General features: G+C 42.8%; 1 protein-coding gene across 1 annotated transcript in view; it reads left to right on the top strand.

The window, feature by feature from the left end:
* Positions 1 to 16,956, top strand: part of XIRP2 (xin actin binding repeat containing 2) — a 39,403-nt gene that overhangs the window by 5,188 nt on the left and 17,259 nt on the right. The gene's annotated exons all lie outside the window — the stretch shown is intronic.

Below are 16,956 nucleotides of genomic sequence, written 5' to 3'. Positions count from 1 at the left end.
CTTGAGAAGGAGTTTGCTGTTTCCTTCGTGTTTAAATTTAATCAGCTTCTCTAAACAGATCAAAAATTGCATGGAAGAACCCAGATGCTACATAAAACCACATTCCAAGTGTTTTAGATAAAGGGTTTTTGCATTTTATTACTTCATTATCATATATCATGAAAAATGGTTGCTGAAGATAATGATTTTGGAATATATGAAGGCTTAGTGCAATGAATTTTATTACACATCTATACTGTGCACTCTGAAAAATAGCAATGGATAGTGAACAGCAGCATTAACTGAGTTTGTTTGAGAGATATTTAAATAATGTAAGTGTAAAACTTTGTACCACAAGATAAAGCTGCAGTTTGAACGTACTCATACTTAGTGTGTTAAATTAGGACAACTTTACAAAAGGCCACTGTTTATCATTTTATTACTCATGAACGTTAGAACCCACAGCATTTACACAGAGTAAGCCAAATTCTACCTTGGGGGTATGCTTGTGCAGTTCCCATTGAAGTCAATGGGAAACTTGTGTGTTCAAAGGCAGAATCTGAAGATTAAATAAATGAAATATAAGTAAGAGTAAATGGTGGGTTATGTCTAAGGCTGGAGGTACATTTCAGTGGAAATCATGGATTTGCAAATGCAGAAATATGAAAAGTCATTTACATTTTTTATGGGGAGAATGTGGTAAAATAAAGAATTTATTATCTCCGATGTCTTTAAATTGAAATTGTGATTCTTTAAAAAATAATTAAAATATCTTATGGGACACTATGATTATCTAGGTGTCTACTGAAGCTTTTCTTATTTGTAGTCTTCTTGTATGGCCTATTTAATGCTTTAAAATGCATTTGAATGTGTTTGCATAAGGTATAGGGAGAACTGTTACTTTTTCTTTTCTTTGTGTTTCTGAGATGTCTGAGGGTGGCATCCTAAGAAATAGGCTGTTGTTGCTGGGACATATGTGAACCTGTCATCAACAACTAGACCTACCTAGATAACTCACCCATTCTCTCCCTCTCACAGTGTCACATTTACTCTCCCTTCCCACACAGACACTTTTATTGACACTCCCGGGATGGCTTTACATGGCAGACCGCAGTTTTATTAATTATTCCTTGGGGAGGAGCACTACACTGCCTGCCCTCTGCTCTCACATTCCAGGCATTTGACTGGTTCCAGTCCAGGTTACAGAGATTTAACCGCAAACCAAACAGTAATTTGGGGTAGGGCCTCCCTGAGCTACCCCACAGACTCAGCTCAGTTGTGAAACCTCTTCCCTTCCCTGAGTAAGTGGGGATGGAGTAAAAAAGGCCACAAAGCTGGGATGGCAGGAGAACCTCAGTCCACAAAGACTTCAGGCTCCTCCTGCCATAAGCACATTTATTTGGGCATAAGCTTCAATGGGCTAGAACCCACTTCATCAGATGCATGGAGTGGAAAATACAGGAGCAGGTATAAATACATGAAAAGATGGGAGTTGCCTTACCAAGTGTGAGGTCAGTCTCTAAGGTGCCACAAGGACTCCTTGTTGTTGTTTTTTTGAATGTGCAGTTACCTTCCAATGACCAATCATTAGACTACTTTCCAAACTTAATACTGCTGTTGAAAAACACTGATTGAAAAGCAACAGGGAGGAGGAATGCAAAGAGATACACTTCTTAACCTTTAGGAAAGCACCAAATCCATTTTATTATAGGGGAGCTAGTAATTACCCCTATATTTCAATTGCTTAACACTCCCGATTACAGATTCTTGCAACTTTTTTTAGGTGCTCCAGCATTTCTAATATTTGCAGCAGGGCTTTTCAAGTCATCAAAGAGAAATCCATAAGACCATAGACATGCCTTTTCTTTGTCCCATGACATTCTCTCTAGGTTTTGCTGAGTTATAAAATTCGTAAATTGTTATTTCCCATCTCTTACTTGTGTTCCTCAGGTAAATTTTGGCAGCCTGCCAAAATAATAGCTGAACATAAACGTTCTAAAAGGCTGCATCCACATCACCACCAAAGCAGCAGCAGCAGCAGCCCACAATGCAGCGGAAACCCTGGAAACAGACAGCCTCCCAGACCCAGCAAAATAACCCGAGCAGTCCACACACTCACTCGCTCCCTGCCCCTGAGTATCAGTCTTATCATGCTGATAACCAGTGTAGTTAGCTCAAGCACTAGTGCACTGCTGAAGAGTCAGGGCTCAAACCGCGTTGATGATGCATGATCATAGAAATGGAAATCATACGTATGGAAGGAATTTCAAAAGTTTATAATGCAGCCAAACCTGATTGGGGGTGGGGGTGGGGGAGTTACAGTTACCCATGATAGAATTTGTTTGTATCTTTTTCCATTAAAATAAAAATAAAAAATCTAGGACATTACATTAAAAAAATGCTAAAATAATGTTAAGGTTGGAAGGTCAAGCACTCAAAAGTTAGGAAATGCCAGCTCTACAATTGCCTGTGAAATCTTAATTCAGCCCCCTTGTGTGTAAATATTACGATACAGCCTTTATTTATACAATCAGATACTATTTTTTCCCCACAGAACCCTTATCTCATGGGAACTGTAGCTGCTCTCAGCATCTCTAGCAGTGGTCTGGAGGAATGAACACTGGGTTGGGAGTCAGGTATTCCTGAATTCTAATCCCAGCTTTGTCACTTTTTTACTGTGTGGCCTCAGGCAAGTCTTTTTGTTTCAGATTCCTCATCTGTAAAATTAGAATAATAAATCTCTCATCTTTCAGTAAAAGATAAATTCATTAATTTTGAGGCATGGGGATATTATAGTGAGGATCGCCCTGGAAAACACTATGAGGACATGAATAATTCTGCATTCATTGCACAGTACTCAGTAAATAAGGCAGGGGTCACTAGCTGAATGAAGATAAAAATATTGAACATCTGCCTCATTCCCTAAGCACTGTCCATCCTCTCCACTGAATGAGGCAGGGTCCTATGGCAAAAATAGTATGTGATCATGTAACTGAATTGTGATTAAAATTATCTGACTTCAGAACCTGAATCCCACTGACTTTCAGTGAGATTTAGGCTCCTAAATTTACTTAGCTAATGCTCATGCATAAGGGGGCAGAATTAAGTATGCATAGGCAGTCTGCAGGGGTGGGCAAACTTTTTGGCCTGAGGGCCACATTGGGGTATGGAAATTGTATGGCGGGCCATGAAAGCTCACGAAATTGGGGGTAGGGATGCAGGAGGGGGTGAGGGCTCCAGCTGGGGGTGCAGGCTCCTGGGTGGGGCCAGAAATGAGGAGTTCAGGGTGTGAGAGGGGACTCAGGGTTGGGATGAGGGGGTGTGAAGGCTCTGGGGTGCAGGAGGGTGCTCTGGGTTGGGACCAATGGGTTCAGAGGGCGGGAGGGGCATCAGGGCTGGGACAGAGGGTTGGGGTACAGGGGCGGGGGGAGGGGGGAGGGCTCTGGTTGGGGGTGCGGGCACTGGGGTGTGGCTGGGGATGAGAGGCTTGGGGTACAAGAGGGGGCTCTGGGCTGGGATCGAGGGGTTCAGAGGGTGGGAGGGGGATCAGGGATGTGGCAGGGGGTTGGGGCGCGGGGGGGGTGTGCTCAGGGGTGCAGGCTCTGGGCAGTGATTAGCGCAAGCAGCTCCCTGAAGCATGTCCTCCCTCCGGCTCTGAGGTGCGGCAAGGTGGCTCTGCGCGCTGCCCCATCCACAGGTGCCACTCCTGTAGCTCCCATTGGCTGTGGTTCCCGGCCAATGGGAGCTGCAGGGGCGGAGCCTGTGGACGGGGCAACGCGTAGAGCCGCCTGGCCACGCCTCCGCATACTACATAGGAGCCAGAGGGGGGTCATGTCAGCTGCTTCCTGGGACCCACTCGGAGCGGGGCAAGCCCCCAGCCCCACTCCCCGTCTGGAACACCAGAGGGGGGCAAACCCCCAACCCCGTTCCCTAGCAGGAGCTGAGAGTCAGATTAAATGCTCTGATGGACCGGATGTGGCCTGCAGGCCATAGTTTGCCCACCCCTGGTCTACATTCTGGTTTTCTAACTTTTGAGTGGTTGGCTTTGTAGCCTGGAAACATTCTTTTAACATGTTTTTTTTCAATGTAATTCCTCTTATATTGCTAATTTCTTCTACTGAACATATCACTTTTCTTTGCCACTTTTATTATTTTCTCTATCAGCTTCAACAGGTTTAGAAGTACAGTCCGGTTTCACGTGATCCCAAAAGTCTGGATTACCTGAACTATCCAACCTCCTGAGTCTGAAAAACAGGGGTGGAAATCTCAAGAGAATGAACATTTTTGTTTCCAGTCAGCCCAGAAATACCACAAAAAGTCTCTCACAGTATCTCACTATTTCCACTTCTAGTTTCAGTATGAAATGAGAAGTGCCAAGGCAAGAGAAAATCATATGCACACTTTGAAAGTGAACTGAACCTTTAAAAGTAAAATAAAATTAAGTGCTGGGTTAAATTCAAGTCAGGGGGAGGGTCAGGCCTATTCTTATTCTACCAATCTAATTGGTCCAGACTTAAGGCCATGTTTTGATACCCTTGTTCAGGAATAGTTCCTTACTCCAAAAGCAGTAGGGTATCAGAATCTGGCCCTTACTGAGTCAACAATCATCAGTTCCACTCTCTTAGGGCTAGACTGTAACATAAAAACCTGCCCTAAATAAGGGGAGCACATAGCTGTACTGAGGGGGAGCTGTATTTTGTACCAGGGGAGTCACACTGAGAATCACAGTTTATTTCATGCTCTCCTTCCCTCCTGCTCCAGAGGGGAAGTAATTTGCTCAATATCCATGCCAGTTACAGCTTTCTTCCCTACTAAGGGTCATGTCAGCATGTTGCTTAGTTCTGATTATTCCCCATCTGCCCCACTCCTTACCCAGCTGCATGGAATGGAGAGTAGTGGCCCTGTGGAGGCTGGTCTCCCCATTGTGCTGTGACCCACGATGCAGGGAGCTTGCACCGGGAGTAAAGAGGGGACTGAAATTCCTTTACTATTCTGTGTGTACTTGGGAAGAGAAATAATCTTGCTCTTAAAGATTACAAGTGGGAGGGAAAAGAGTACACCTTTGGGATCCCTATAGTATTGGGACACAACAACTCATCACATCTCTTACAATCCCATCATCACAGCTGTTTGACGTTCAGGGGTTCACACTTTTTAAAAAATTAGCTTTTTCCCCTGAGAGTTACTTTCCATCCTAACAAGGCCTTCACATACTTTCCTATATTTAGAGCAGAATTACTTTTTAGTTATTTATTTTTAAAGAAGAGAATAAAAACTGAGTGGGAAATATATAAAATGGTAGATGGAGCTACAAGAGAGAGAGGTTTGGAAAAGGGGGAATTGTCTGTAGAATTCCCCACTTTTTCAAGCTGTATCACATGATAAATTGCCTAACTGATTTTTGTGTCAGAAGCATTAGTTGTTCCTGACCTTTGTTAGAATAACTTTCTGCAGCCATCTCAGATGTGGAGCCAATAGGGAACTCTGGCAGTACTTGTTTTTAATACATATATCTGCTTCCGTAAAGATCCCAATGCAAATGTTAGCACTCAGGAAGATTATGTGGATTTGGTACAATAAAAAAATTATTTTGATAGCTTCTGACAGATATAATCTGGCTCCAATGTGTTCATTCTTTTTAAAGACTTGTTTTGGAAAAGGAACTAAAATATGTATTTTATGAGCTGAATGCCCCAAATAACAAGGATAAGAGGGATAATTATGTTTTTTTTCATTTTAGTTCCCTGAAATTGCAGATTGGTGGCTCTCATTCTACTGAGACATCTCTGCATGCACCATGCTATTGACATCAAAGCTACCAACCTCCCCCCACATCCTCCCAGAGCATGGAGCTGAACCATATAGAATCAGATCAGTGGAGTACTGTACAGGGTTTTCATTGGTTTTTTTATTTAATTCAAAAAAAAATTTATTGATAGAAAATGTTGAAATAAATCCTATTATACTAAAATAATTGCCACATATATAACTCCCTATGGTCCATCTTCACTTGGATTCCTTAGTACAGCATGATGTGCACCCTCGCATGGGGTGGTTGTAGTGCCAGCAGACAATGTGATGGACTTGAAAGGGCAGTTTTCCTTTCATTCTCATATATCCCTCAACCTTTCCCACTCATAGAATGTTGTCAATCATATAAAGGGCCGGACTCTGCCTGGCCCTTGATGTAGGTGCATGGGTGTGTCATAGGGTAAGTAATAAGAAGACTTTCCCCACTTTAGCACTGCCTGCATAAGCGTTAGGGAGGTTTGCAGCTCCTGCTATGTGGGGGATGCCGGGGTTATTCTGTCCCTACTTCCCCAGGAGCACAGTGCCCTGAAAGGGGCAGAGAGGGATGCACCAACACATAAGCCAGCAGAGCTAGCTGGTTGCACTGGGACAAAAAGCTGAACTATGACATACTATGGCTGGGCCTGGAAGAGTACAGTGCTTCCTATGCACTTGGTCTAGAAGGAGCAATCCCTAGATTGGAATATCCTCAGGGAAATCCTTGTCTTCTTCTTCCTTCAAGTACAATTCCACACACACCAATATTAGGAATGATCCATCTATCCTAGATTTTTCCTAGCTATCATTAGAATTTAAGGGCTAATACATAAAATTAATAAGTAAATTATTAGGTGAATTATCTTCTCACCCTTGCTATTTGGAGCCTTCAGCATTTAAAAATCGATGTAAGTAATTTTTAAAGGAAATATTTGCAGGATGTATTTAAAGGGAAGCTATCTGCATTTTCCTCTGAAAACAGCTCTCTAATATCACAAAAGAAATCACCACAAATGACATGATATACTATGTAGAAAATACAAAATGGTGCGGTACAAAGGTTTTATCAGAATGAATTTAGGATGGCCACATTACTCATGAGTGGCAAAGCTGAGAGTGAATTATGGAAGTCATCCCAACCAATAAAATCTTTATACCACAGTTTTATAGAACTTTAAACATTTTTATTGATACAGGGTTGAGTCCCCAAGTGCACCAAACTAGCGATTTACATCTCCTTTTTTGCTTCTCACTGATCCTGGGTCTGGCCAAGGCCAATTCAGTCCCTAACACAATTTAGAACAACTTCTAGGTTCCTTCAAGTTGTACTGGTTTATAATACCACCCTAGGGACTGTTATGCTACGTGGTGATAGCTATACCTTGGACACCAGTTTTCACTTTAAACAAATATTATGGTTGTGAAGAATACCAAATATGAATCAGGTGTAATGTATGCAGTGGTGTCTACCTGAGTTTCAGTGAATCTCAAGCTATTAATCTCAAATGTGAACCACTCCCTTTATTTCAAAAGGATGCTAACTCAGATGTCAATGTGATATGGTAAATGTCAACATCATTAATAGAGCTGGGCAGGAAGTGATTATTCCTGTCCCGTAAAAAATTGAGATACCAGAAAATTTTCCCTATCTCAAATTGACACAAAAAGTCAGAATCTTAATTTTTCACTAAATAAAAATAGTAAATAAATATAAATCGGTTTGGGTCAATCGGTTTTGTTTCAGTAACATCTATACATTTGTTTTGATTTTGACTTTTTAAAACCTTTGTCTAAATTTACTAAAATTTTAAAACAAAGTCATTTCAACTCCAAAAACAAACTTTCCTTTTCAAAAGCTTTTTGTTTGTTTGTTTCCAAAACTTTTTTGAGTCAGGAGATTCGCCAAAACCAGCCCTATTTCAAAAAAAGAGTTTTGGTTCCGACAAATATGAAATTTTTCCCCAAAACATTTTTTCACCAAATAATCTTATCGAGTGGAATTATTAACTATGTCACTGCTCTTCAAAGCTTATAAGAAGGAAGTGAAAGTATCACATTATGAAGGCCTACAAAGGAAGCATTTTAAAATACTATTTAATCGTATTAAATTGAAATTCTAAAATATGGCTATGCCTTTAACGTGACACTGTTGGATTAATTTTTCCTGGAAGTGGTGGGGCTCAGCTTTCAAAATTTTGGAGATGCTTCCATAAAGGAAGAGAAAGCAATAAGACAAACAAAATGATGAGATAGACTAGAGGAGAGATAGAAAGAGGAGACACAAATGTACAGAAAAACAAGGAAGGAAAGAGCCGTGTGTGGAGGAACAATTGGAAAGGGATGGTGCAGTGAATCTATCAATGCCTTCCCACAAACATTTTTCACTGATAATTATGCTGGCTACCAAAGTTTACAGATAGGCTATTAAAAGGTTTAGTTAAGTAGGCCGTCTGACTACTGTGCCATAAATCCAGCACCAAACAGATACTTTCACCTACCTCACATAAAATCTGCTTTAATGTCTTCTCTGTTGATCACAGTCTGATCTTTTTTAACAGCAAGGGATCTATTCTCTCCACTGATGTACAGAGGATTTATGCCTGTAACTTACATTAGTGTTAATAGGATTTATTGTGTAAGCTCCACACACAAAGATGAGAGAATAGATGCCTAAAAGTCTTCTTAACTGTATTTTCAGCTTTTCACAAACCTGTAGAAGGTAAGCTGATTTCTGCTTAGTCTTTATTAGGGATATGATGTATTTGAAAATCCAATTAAGAAGTATAATTCTTGGGATATTGCTAATTGGATGAAAGCCTCTTTTCAGCCTTTAGATTTTGCAAGCTCAAGTTTCTTATTACACTGAAGATTGCATCTTAGGTGGTGTGCACTCACTTCAGCTTGTCAGATAAATTCCATGCTTTCACATTTGATTCACCATACAATAAATCCTGCATGGACAAGGTGCATTTGCATCTTTATTTGAAACTAAGGTGGTGTCAGAGTTGTATGTTGACCAGCCTGCCAATATTTTCCCCATCGTTCTCATCTAAATATTTCTCCTCGTTCCTGTTTGTGATGCAGATATGTACATGCTAAAAATATGTTTTAAACTATGTAACCAGTCATTGGTGACAAACAGGGTTTCTGTCAGACAAAGCATGTCTATTCACCTATCCCAGTCTCTGATGTAAATTAAGCATTGTAAGGCAAACACAATGGGAGCTATATTTGCATTCCAAGTCAATGTGGGGATGTGAAGTCAACATGGGAAGACACTGGAAACTAAAACCCACAGTGTTGTCCTGCCTTTGGGGGAGGGGGGAGTGGAAAGATTATGAACTTTGGGGTATCAGAGGAAAACAAAAGGACCCCTGTTTGATCCTGCACCGAGGGAATAATTGGGCAGTGTGATTACATTAATTAAAGTTGGATCTCAACCAGGGTTTGGTTGAAAAGCACTGTAAAGGACATCTGGGTAAGAGACATCTTTAGACAAGGCCTTAGCCTGTTAAAGTTAAGTTTAGTCTATAAGAAGCATGTTATACCTTTTGTTTTACTTGTAACCAGTTCTTATTATATTTGCTCACTAGCTCTTAAATTTTAACCTTTGTTAATAAACTCATATTTTTTCACTATAAGTAGATTACAGTGCTGGTAATACCTAAGAAGGCAAGAGTCTAGCAAAGCCCGAGGCTAGGAGCTCTGCACAGCATTATAAAGGATGAGTCAATGAACCCAAAAGTCCTTCACAGAGCAATGAGAGCTGGGGTGGGAGAGGGGGAAGATGAGTCAGAAAACTTAGCAGCTCCACAAGACAATGAGATCTGTGATGAATAGTCAGGGAGCTTGGTACCAACAGGGCATTGAGAATCAGAGGGCCTAAGGGAGGTGAGCTAGGGACCCTATGGAACCTAGATGATCCTCAGGACAATGAGATCCTTTTTGGGAAAAGGGAGAAACCAGATAATCTAGTTCAAGTTTTATGGACTGAATAGAGAAATGGTTTAGAGCTAAGACAAAACTTTAGGGCAACATTTTCAAACTTGAGTGCCTAGAGTTAGGCACATAAATAAAACTAGTATGGGTTTTAGAAATGCCAAGCACCCTTTACTCCAAAAGGAGAGAGGGAGTGTGGTCCAGTAAGACTGAGCATTGGATTGGGAGTCAGGAGACTTGGGTTTTATTCCCAGCTCTACCACTGACTTGCTGTGTCACCCTGAGTAAATCACTCAATCTTGCTAGGCCAGTTTCCTTATCTTTAATATGGGGCTAATGATACTTTCCTTCTTTTGTGAAGTGCTGTCAGATCTACAGATCAAAAGCGCTATACAATATAGGAGCTCTATATTACCATTGAATAGGGCAAAAATCTGCCCAACTTATTCATTGACTTCACTGCATAAGGAGCCAGGGAGGATTTAGATCCAAATTAGAAAAATATATATGAAAAGTGAGGCTTCATTTTTTGTGAATTCGGTGTTTCACTCAGCCTTTTCCCTCTGCAGCTGTTTTACTCATGTCACATAAGGTCACCTCTTGCCCCCATTTTTAGGCTGACAAGGGCTATCTTTTGCTGCCATTTATCTGCAAGGGGCAATGAGGTAGGCTATGCCAAGAAATATAGTAACTCCTCGCTTAACGATGTAGTTATGTTCCTGAAAAATGCTACTTTAAGCGAAATGATGCTAAGTGAATCCAATTTCCCCATAAAAATTAATGTAAATGGGGGGTTAGGTTCCATGGAAATTTTTTTCACCAGATAAAAGACTATATTATATATATACACACACATATATACACAGTATAAGTTTTAAACAATTTAATACTGTACACAGCAATGATGATCGTGAAGCTTGGTTGAGGTGGTGAAGTCAGAGGGTGGAAGGGGGAGGGATATTTCCCAGGGAATGCCTTACTGCTAAGTGATGAACTAGTACTCGGCTGAACCCTCAAGGGTTAACACATTGTTGTTAATGTAGCTTCACACTCTACAAGGCAGCATGAATGGAGGGAGGGGAGACAGCATGGTAGAGAGAGACAGCGACACATATGTTGTGTGTGAGAGAGAGAGACGTTCATTGCCCCTTTAAGTACGCTGACCCCACTCTAAGTACACTGCCTTTTTAAGTAGATCAGCAAGTAGAGACAGCAGTTGCTGCTAGTAAGCTCCCTCCGTCCTGAGCCTTGTCGTGTCCCTCCTACCCCCGCTCTGTGGATGGGGTAAAGGAGCGGGAAGGGAGGGGGACACCCTGACATTAGCACTCCTTGCCCCTCCCCCTGGCACAGCAAGCAGGAGGCTCCCGGGAGCAGCTCCAAGGTAGAGGGCAGGAGCAACACATGGCAGTGGGGGGAGGGACAGCTGAACTGCCCGACAATTGATAGCCTGCTGGACGACTGCCATACAGGGAATTTAGGGGAGCTGATAGGGGGGCTGTCAGTCCACCCGGGTTCCAAGCCCCTCCCCCCAGCTAGCTCCAACAGGCTGCTCTTTCTGCAAGCAGTAGTCAAAGCAGGCGGCTGCCAAACAACGTTATAAGGGAGCATTGCGCAACTTTAAACGAGCATGTTCCCTAATTGATCAGCAACGATACAACGTTAACCGGGACGACTTTAAGTGAGGAGTTACTGTAATGTGATCGGTTCTCTCCTCCAGAGTTGAACAATGATGTTTCTATGGTAAGTCTGGTTTTGTCTGGCCTAAGGTTGAGTAGTTTTTAAATCTAGTTCTCTACCAAGCCACTCAGATGGCTCCCTTTTATCTTTGATAAAGGTGGCATTTCTTAGCATATCAGCCTTAGCATTTTTGCCCTTTATACCCTGATGAGGATTCTCTCTCAGATAATCAGCAGAAATAGTCAAATTCACAGGAAATAAAATCACTCAGACTATGTGGAATAGTCTTTAAATTTAGATTAAATAATTAGTGCAAGACCATAAAATCCTTTTTATTCTTAATGGAACTGCACTTTCATGGAAAACGTGATTATATACTTTAGTAGCAGAAAGCTTACTCAAGATCATTGAATCAAACCTGGGACAAATTTTTTCAATTTGGATACAGATCTCAAAGTATAGATGAATCCAAAATTGCACAAACAGACTAACAATATAAGCCAAACTACCAAACCTGGGAGCTGTGAAGAGAAGAATATACTGTGGAGTCCACTAGGAAATCTCTGTAAATCTTCTGTATTTGGCACTTAGATAAATACTGTGAAAGGTGCACTGGATGTGTTATGAAGAAAGATATACTGAAAGATCATATCAGATTGAGAGGTTTCAGAGTAGCAGCCGTGTTAGTCTGTATCCGCAAAAAGACTCATTCCAAATAGGCTACTGAGCAGTCATCATATGGTTACAAATTTAGGTAACTAAATCTTAAGTCTCATGAATTTACTTATGCTTTTACCTGTACGGGGCAATAGATTTGTACAGAGCTGTATCCTGGAATACGTTTTTATTTTAATAAGATATGTATAAAATGCTGATTTAGATACCTGAACAGAGACTGAGTGGTGGGCACAACATACAAATTAAGATAAATACCAACATGATTCAAATAGGAATTGGTGAAAGGCTATATTTCCTAGTTTGGATCATCAAGCTATCTAGTCCTATTTTCTTTTGACAGATTGTCTGTTTCTCCATACAAATAATTTTACTCTATAATCCTCTTTCCTTTTCTGCCACAACACAGAGATGGGAAACTCGAAAAAATGTCAGATAAAAGGAAAAGGCAAACCTAGGTCCAAAGTGTACAATACAGACAATTACTGAAAAACAAATCTTGGAACATTTTACAACAGGATTCTGTGTAAGTTATTGCAGCCCAGGGGCCCTAAAATTGATGCATTCGCCACTAACATATAAAACTAGTGTAGCAATTACAGTTCTATTCAGTAATAGCATCTGAACGCCTGAATAAAAATTCAGTCCCCTAATGCAAATATATACAGACTTATGCCCATGTTTGCTTCCTCCTTTCTAAAGATTATTTTAATTTTTAAACAATTTTTAATATTTATACAACAAGAGTCTCTAGAGATGCTGATCTAGGTCGCATTGTGGTAGATGTTGTACATACACTTAAATAACACAGTACCTGCCCCATACAGCCCACAGTCTATGATAATGATAAGATTTAACAGGTGGAAGGAAGGGTGGAGGAGAATAAGAGGATGAAGTAACAGTGAAGTGAACATTGTGCATAATGAACAGCTGTCCCAACTTGCCACATGACTAACCATTGTCTAGTTGGCAGTGTGTTAAAGAGGGCCCCAGATCACAGGGAAAATCATCATAGTAGAAGGTGTCTTCACACCTAGCTCAAAAAATACTGACATTTTTCTCTACTGTTGTCTTCTGTATCCCTGCACAGATGGATACCTGCAACTGTTCTCTCCTAATAGAATTATACATGCTCTGACGGGCACCCGCCATCTTTGTAAAACTTTCAGCATCTTGGCTACAGCATTCTTCCTCTTGCTGTAGTGCCCCATTTCACAAATCCTTAAAGAGTTCTAATATTCTTGTGGAGATGTGTATGGGTGAATCACAGTTACTTGTGTTATTCCTTTGTCTCAATATTGGATAAATTTGGTATCATAATGTCATTAACGTTCTATGCCTTTCTCTACCAGCTGCTTTCAATGCATATTATTGATCTCTAGTGCTTTTCAGCTTCTTTGAGTGTTCTTAGATGTCATATCAGTTATATATTTTAGACAATATTATTGTACCCTATAAGGCAAAGAAAAAGATAACCATTTTCTCATCTACTCTAATTTTACTCATGCCACAAGTTTTACCCCTGATCAGCAGTGTAGGCCTGGCTGAAATTTGGATTTTGGAAGTTAAGGGCACATAGCACATTCATGCATAAAGAATCACAAACCTTCACACCATTCACCAGGTGTGAGTTCCCAAAGTCATAATGAGTTGTGAACATCCCACAGTCATGAATTGTTTACATACACAGACTATTGATCCTGTGCTATGCAATTCAAATGATTGCATCCTTGAAATTAGGAAGTATTTAGCCCAGGGGTGGGCAAACTTTTTGGTCCGAGGGCCACATCTGGGTGGGGAAATTGTATGCAGGGCCAGGGCAGGGGGTTGGGGTGTGGGAGAGAGTGCGGGGTGTGGGAGGGGGTGTGGTGTGCAGGAAGGGGCTCAGGGCAAGAGATTGGGGCAGAGGAGGGGTGCAGGGGGTATGAGGGGGATCAGGGCAGGGGGTTGGGGTGCAGGAGGGGTGTGGGGTGTACGAGGGGGCTCAGGGTAGGGGGTTGGGGTGCACAGGGGTGCAGGGTGTGCAAGGGGGCTCAGGGCAGGGAGTTGGGGTGCAGGAGGGGTGCGAGGTGCAGGCAGGGGGCTTAGGGCAGGGAGTTAGGGGGCGGGGGGCAGGAGGGGTTTGGGGTCCAGCCTGGCGCCGCTTATCTAAAGGGGCTCCGGGGTGGCAGTGGCACACACCAGGGCCAGGACTGGCTCCCTGCCTGCCTGCCCTGTCCCCGGCCCCGCTCCAGGAAGCGCTGCAGCCCCTGTGGGGGGCGGAGGGCTCCGCGTGCGCGGCCCTTGCCGTGCCTCCAGGTACCTCCCCCGAAGCTCCCATTGTCTGCGGTTCCCTGTTCCCAGCCAATGGGAGCTGCGGGAAGCGGGGCCTGGAGGCAAGGGCAACGCACCAAGCCTTCTGCCTCCCTGCCCGAAGGCCACAGGGACATGGTGCCGGCCTCTTCTGAGAGCAGAGCGGGGCCCACGGCGCCACGGGGGGCAATCCCGTGGGCCGGATCCAAAGCCCTGACGGGCCGAATCCAGCCCGCAGACCGTAGTTTGCCCACCCCTGATTAGCCACTGTGAATAAAATATTATTTTAATAATGTACATCACAGAAAGACAGACAAAGAAGTCATCTTCTCTTTGCAGGCATAACTCTAATCAGGCTAATGGGACAGTGTTAATATTAGGACTAGATTTAGCTGCAGCTGTGCACTGGGGACAGTGGGGAGCACTGAATGGCATTCTGTAGAATGCTTCCCAGTGTGTTTGTGTGTGGAGCACAGCCCCTTAAGGGGTGAATTATACTCTCCCTGACAACATATTGGTGGCCAGTACAGAGGGGTGAGTGGAACCAGGGGTCTATCTGTTCCCTGCTCCTTTTGACTGATTGAGGAGCAGCATCCCTGTAGCAGCCCATATGCTTCCCCAAGTGGAATTTCACCCAGCTTTTAAGCAAGCCATATAAAGGTAGGAAGGCCCCTCCTCCTCTTCCACCACCCATAGCCATGTAAGTACAAGGTCAAAATTTGGTCCTTAATGTTTAGGCTGACTAAGGTACTGTTAATTATAGCTTTAGATAGCTATGACTATTATTTTATGCCATTGTGACTTTTAGCAACATAGTAGCTACTTCATAAACAGATATAAAAGTTGCAGCAATGATTCTGTGATTAGGTTTGGTTTCTGACTACATTAAGCTTAATTATATTCCTTTTTAATACCTTTATACAATTCAAACAACATATAATGACAAACATCAACATATTTTGCATCTTATGATGAGTTTTTTCAATAATGAGATCTTGACTTACAGATCTAAAACACCCATGTCTAAGTGTGAATACATACATATATGTAAAATATAACTATTTGAGTGGACGGTAGGATCGATCCCTAAATCTTTGCAAGTTGCCTCCCTTCAGCTTTGTGGGGAGCTAACGCTGAAGCCTTTTTGTCTTTCTGAGGAGCTAACTCTCAAAACTGCTGTATGATGACTGTCAGCCTCACCTCAGTCCCTGGAAAAATCATGGAGCAGGTCCTCAAGGAATCAATTATGAAACACTTAGAGGAGAGGAAAGTGATCAGGAACAGTCAGCATGGAATCACCAAGGGGAAGTCGTGCCTGACTAACCTAATTGCCTTCTATGATGAGATAACTGGCTCTGTGGATGAGGGGAAAGCAGTGGATGTGTTATTCCTTGACTTTAGCAAAGCTTTTGATACGGTCTCCCACAGTATTCTTGCCGCCAAGTTAAAGAAGTATGGGCTGGATGAATGGACTGTAAGGTGGATAGAAAGCTGGCTAGATCGTCGGGCTCAACGGGTAGTGATCAATGGCTCCATGTCTAGTTGGGAGGCGGTTTCAAGCGGAGGGCCCCAAGGGTCGGTCCTGGGGCCGGTTTTGTTTAATATTTTTATTAACGATCTGGAGGATGGTGTGGACTGCACTCTCAGCAAGTTTGCAGATGACACTAAACTGGGAGGCGTGGTAGATACACTAGAGGGTAGGGATCGGATACAGCGGGATCTAGACAAATTAGAGGATTGGGTCAAAAAAAACCTGATGAGGTTCAACAAGGACAAGTGCAGAGTCCTGCACTTAGGACGGAAGAATTCCATGCACTACTACAGACTAGGGACCGAATGGCTAGGTAGCAGTTCTGCAGAAAAGGACCTAGGGGTCACAGTGGACGAGAAGCGGGATATGAGTCAACAGTGTGCTCTTGTTGCCAAGAAGGCTAACGGCATTTTGGACTGTATAAGTAGGGGCATTACCAGCAGATCGAGGAACGTGATCGTTCCCCTTTATTCGACATTGGTGAGGCCTCATCTGGAGTACTGTGTCCAGTTTTGGGCCCCACACTACAAGAAAGATGTGGAAAAATTGGAAAGAGTCCAGCGGAGGGCAACAAAAATGATTAGGGGTCTGGAGCACATGACTTATGAGGAGAGGCTGAGGGAACTGGGATTGTTTAGTCTCCAGAAGAGAAGAATGAGGGGGGATTTGATAGCTGCTTTCAACTACCTGAAGGGGGGTTCCAAAGAGGATGGAGCTCGGCTGTTCTCAGTGGGGGCAGATGACAGAACAAGGAGCAATGGTCTCAAGTTGCAGTGGGGGAGGTCTAGGTTGGATATTAGGAAACACTATTTCACTAGGAGGGTGGTGAAGCACTGAAATGCGTTACCTAGGGAGGTGGTGGAGTCTCCTTCCTTGGAGGTTTTTAAGGCCCGGCTTGACAAAGCCCTGGCTGGGATGATTTAGTTGGGAATTGGTCCTGCTTTGAGCAGGGGGTTGAACTAGATGACCTCCTGAGGTCCCTTCCAACCCTGATATTCTATGATTCTATGAGTGGCTTTTACACTGCAGTCTGCCCCAGGGAGCGGGGGCTTAGTGATGACTGGCAGTAGCCCAGA

Source organism: Terrapene carolina, unplaced genomic scaffold (genome assembly GCF_002925995.2).
Source record: "Terrapene carolina triunguis isolate 2854851 unplaced genomic scaffold, T_m_triunguis-2.0 Scaffold33340, whole genome shotgun sequence".
Classification (NCBI taxonomy): Eukaryota; Metazoa; Chordata; order Testudines; family Emydidae; genus Terrapene; species Terrapene triunguis.
This window is presented reverse-complemented; position numbering and strand designations above follow the sequence as displayed.